Below are 5627 nucleotides of genomic sequence, written 5' to 3' on the forward strand. Positions count from 1 at the left end.
CAAAAGCATCTCAGCTGATGGTTAGCTTTACAATTTCGTTGGTTTTTTTTTCTATTATGTTGGATGGATTATTTTAGCTAACAAATATCGTATCAGAGCGCTGGCAATAACTCTAATAGATTTATATATACAATTAGAATTAGAAGTTTGGTGAGAACATGAACAATTACTTCTGTCACGCTATTGGACAGTTATACGCCATTTCAAGAGAATTGATTTTTTATATTTCTCATAATCAATAAGATTTTAACCATTTTGTCTACTTTGCATTCATACCTCATTCTCCATCTAACTTCTCGGTGCTACTATATAATGATCAAGTCATTTTCTGCACAAATAGGCAAGTGGGGATGTTACGTTGGGTACTTGGTTTATTGGGCTTGGCTATACAAATTCTGTTGTGACTCTAAAACTTTTACCTCATTTAACATTGATTCTGGTTCTTGGGAGAATTGCAGATTGTGAATAAAAGGCACAAACAGGAAACATATGTGTAGTTGCATTCGACTCGACTTGTAGCGGTATCTGCAGATCTGCTGATCCCATTGTGGAGGTTAACATGCAATGTGTTGACCTGAAAATCATTATTTGGAAGCTACATTTTGAGGTCTTTCCTCAACATATAAATAGACTATAGACAGAGTTTGATATTTGTAATACTCAGTGATCATGGAGTCTGCAGAAAACAGTCATTTTGCATGTTCTATATGGAACCAAGAGATATATCATTTGTTTGACGATTGTATGATGATAGCTACTAACATAGGAGATGACTAGAGAAAGAGAAATGAGTATGAATCTCTTACATGGGTAGCTTTTGTAAACATATTTGGGTTTATTAACAGTTGTGAATCTTGTGACAAGCAATTATGTTTATAGTAAAGGAAACCCGTCACAGCGTCAATAACAAATGCGCCTGTTTTTTGGTTGTTTGGGATTGAAATAGCTTATGAGTTTTCTAAATCAATATAATTGATTTGACTAAAGCTCTCTTGAATGACAAACAGAAGGATTGCAAGTTTAATAACTTCTACTTTAGACTTTAATTTCAATTAAATTATAATCAGTCTTTTATCTATATCTTCTTAGTTATAAACGTAAGAATTTATAAGAATAAATAAACAGTTTCAACAATATTTAATATGTGATTTAATAAACAAAAGAACACGTAGGATTTTTAGGATTTAAAGAGATCGGAGACAATAGTTAATGAATATGAAAAGAATACGAAGCAGATGATGAAAAATGATTCGAGAAAATTAGTGGCAACACAGAGCTAAGCGAGATAAAAATATCAATCAATAAAGAATGAAAGAAGAATGAGTAGGGTTAAGTTATTACACAAGCCAAAACTAAGACAAATCAAACGACAGAACGTGAAAACAAATGTAAATAAGAAAAGATGAGAGGGTGAAGATAAAATGCATTGAAAAACTGAATGATAGATTAGTAAACAAGATGCAAAAAGGATTAAAATGCAAAAACCCTGCGCCTTGGCGCGGGTAATGATCTCTAGTTACTTAAGAGCATGATTATTGAAGGTTCTTAGGGTGAGGTTCTTAGCGGAATATAAGAACCCATCTCTTAACTTTTAACTAAAAAAACTAAGAACCGGTTCTTATAAGAGTTTTAAGAGCCGGTTCTTAACTTTTTTAGTTATAAGTTAAGAGACAGGTTCTTATATTACGCTAAAAACACCGCTTTTAGAACCTCCAATAATCATGCTCTTACGATGACTCTAAACAATTATGAAATAACTAGAGTAACTCCTATAAATTTGAAACTACTAGAATAACTTTCAGAACATTGAAATTTTCGATTTTGCCATTACTAATAATTAAACCAAAATTGAAAAAAAAGGAAAAAATAATTTACCTTTTGTCGGGTTTCGACAACGACAGAAACACAAAAGCTCTCCTCGTCGTCTCCGTCATCTCCATCTCCATCTCCGACTCTCTCTTTTCCGTCACAACCGGATTCGTCAGACCAGTTTTGTCTGCGTCTCTGTCTTTCCCGAGAAACCCAAATCGATTTTGTCTCAGTCACATCCGCCTTCGTCTCCGTCTCCGTGTTTCTGGACAAACCTAATTCGATTTCGGCGCAGTCACATCTGACTTCAGTTGCAGCTTACTCTAATCCGTGAGTCTTTAATCTTTTGTTATTGTTTATTAGTTGATTCCAAGTAAAAAAATTGGAACCCTAATTCCCAATTTCTTCTAAACTTCAAATTTTAAATCTATTTAATTAAAAAAAAACGTGAGATTTGTGAAAGATTCTATTTGATTTAAAGATGTATGAACTAGTAACTTGGTTTCAGATTGTTTGAAATTGTTTCCTTGTCGGGTCTGATGTTTTGATCGGATAGTAACATTGCTTCTTCTTCTTTGGTAGGTATGGCTTCTTCTTCAGGTGCAAGAAAATATCCGAAAAGACTGTATGATGTTGATAAAACCCCAATTCAGAATAGGAGCATGAACCATAGTTACTTTTATGAGCCATTCTGGTCATTTCTTAATTAATTTGAATCATTCTAGTAAACTTCTCTATCCCTTTCTTATTAAAGGAGGAACATTGATAGAAATAAACCTTGGCCTCATGTGTTTATTACATGAGTGTCATTTCCTATGTGTCATCACCTCATGCACTCTCACTAACTTTTTTAAAAAACCCTTTGTGAACTAGAATAATTACAACCAAATGTCATTGGTCATATACATTATACTATATGATTACAATCCGATTTGAAAAAAAAACGGGAATTTATGACAGGCAGAATATTAACTCTTTTGTAAAAGACAACAAAATAAGTTCGACATCTATCAAATCGTTTTATGAACATTTTTGTTTACGTTAATTATAATGCAACATTTTATGAACATTTTTAAACTAATATCAAATCGTATTATAATGCAACGTTTTATGAACCTTTTTGAAACCGAGTCAACATTTTATGAACATTTTTATGCAACATTTTATGAACATTTTTAAACTAATATCAAATCGTATTATAATGCAACGTTTTTTGAACCTTTTTGAAACCGAGTCAATATTTTATGAACATTTTTATGCAACATTTTATGAACATTTTTAAACTAATATCAAATTTCTTTATAATGCAACTAAAGAAACGGGAATAATTTTATGAACAATTTTATGCTTATTTTAGGAACACGTATTATAATCGAACGTTTTATGAACATTTTTGTCAACGTTAATTATAATGCAATATTAACTCTTTTGTAAAATGCAACATTTTTGTCAACGTTGAAAAAAAAAATTATACGTTACGGATATCAGATATATTTTGGTTATTTGGTCAAAATAAAAAGGAAACACAATTGAATTTCAATATTTAGTTTCCAAATATAGAGCTCCGTATTGTCAATCACGTGATTTTTTTTTTAAAATCCACGATCATGGGAATATTCCAACATTGGAATGTATAGAGCTAAATATGTCAATATTTCAGTAATATTTGTAGTCATTAATATAATTCAAATTTGTTAAGGAAATTCGAGTTTGTACTTTATTTAGACGTATTTTAAATTGAGGCTGATTGATTAAAATTTTTAATAAGTTGATCAGGATTACAATTTGTTTCCTATAATAGGCAAATTGATTCGCATGGATGTGTTTTAAGGCAAGTACTCGATATTCACTGGATTAGTTTGAATTCCGAAATTTAAGAAGATGATTATCTAAGCAAATCTACCCTAATCTACCCTAATTCGTTCGACTATCCATATAAAAATCAGGCCGCATACATTCATTTTTTCATTTTGAAATCTCTTTCATACGTTTTCCCTGACACCGGCTAAACGTGGGGCACCGATCATTAATTTGGAGGAGCACCTATCATTGATTTCCAAAGTTTTGTTTGAGCTCAATGATGTTCCAGAAATCGATGTTTTCAAAAAAAAGTAATACATTTTTTTAGGTAATACATTTTGTTTAATGAGTTCTGATTTATAATTCTATATTTTGATAAATTCAGAATCAGTAGTTGAAAAAAACAAATTCAGAATCAGTAAAACTGAGACTGACCGCTTAAAGACACGGGTCTGTTTATGTAATGCATATTCATGCGTCTTTCGTTTGCATTCAATGAGAAGTAACATTGGTATTGGTAGCAACTAGCAAGTTATGCATTAACACTTGTTTATGGTTTGTCATATAAAGCAAAAAAAAAAGGTATGGATTTAGGTGCGTACTTATTATCACTTCATATTGAGTTCGATTCCGCTAGCAATGTTTGGTTTGTATTTAAACCATTCAGTTCCATTTGACTACGATTCATCCTTCATCTATCCTACACTAGTTTGAGGACATTTTTAATAAAAATTAAATAAATACAGCTCTTTAAGTCACATGTGGGATTAAAACTTTCAAAAAAGAAAAAAAGAAGAATCAAAAATGAATAATGTGTTCGTAGACTTGTTGTGTTCCACTTTACGTTTTCGTAGGGTCGTGTTCATTTTCAAAAAGTCATGTCCAATATCTCCAATAATTTGGTCTGCTCACGAGCAATGTTTGAATTTGTGGGTGCCAAAGTTGTAAGGAGATGTTTCCAGTATTACTTGATTGGAAAGAAAAATTTAAAACGTGCGAAGGCATATATGAGAACTTTACACCATTTCATATTTAATACTAAATATAAAGCGAATAAAAACAACTTTGGCACTGAGAAGTAACACTGGTACCGTTAGCAAGTTCTGCGTTAATACTTTGTGTATAGCAGTGAGATGGACGGGCTGACCCTATGTCCAAATATAAATGAGTCTAATTTGGGAACATTCATTTGTCCATGCAGATTATAAATGGACAAGAATCACATGACCAGTGGATAATTGACGTTAATGGATTTGGACTATGTGGACATGGACGGTCCAATGGTCACAAAAGCTAATGTTTATAAAATCCGAGTTTTCTCGCCAAAATTGCAAAATCGATTTTTCTGCTAAAATCTTAATATTAAGTTTTTTTTTGTCAAAACCATAAAATCAAGTATTCCAGCTAAAACCGTAAAATCAAATTTTTCGCCAAAACCGCAAAATCGAGGTTTTCGCCAAAACCGCAAAATCGAATTTTTCCACCAAAACCGCAAAATCGAGTTTTCCCGCCAAAACCGCAAAATCGAGTTTTCCCGCTAAAACCGCAAAATCGAATTTTTCCGCCAAAACCAAAAATCGAGTTTTTTTCGCCAAAACCGCAAAATCGAGTTTTCCAGCTAAAACCGCAAAAATTGAGGTTTCCCGCTCAAACCTCAAAATTGGGGTTTCTCGCCAAAATCGGAAAATCTGTTTTTTTTGCTAAAACCGAAAAATCAATTTTTAAAAATCATTTTTTCCCGCCACAACCGCAAAATTGACTTTTTTCCGCTAAAACCGCAAAATTTAAACTTTTCTTATATGGTCTATTATAGATTTCATGGCAACCCATGTAAACACGGGTGTTAATGGATCTGGTCATTAATGGACATGGTTCTTAATGGACATGGTCACTTTCTGACCGCAAACAATAAATTGACAAATGGATATGGGTTAATGGACGTGGACTAACCCAGTTTACGGCTATAACTTTGTGTAAGATATGTCATATGAAGCAAAAAGTATGGATTTGGGTGCGTT

This window comes from Brassica oleracea, chromosome C2 (genome assembly GCF_000695525.1).
Source record: "Brassica oleracea var. oleracea cultivar TO1000 chromosome C2, BOL, whole genome shotgun sequence".
Lineage (NCBI taxonomy): Eukaryota > Viridiplantae > Streptophyta > Magnoliopsida > Brassicales > Brassicaceae > Brassica > Brassica oleracea.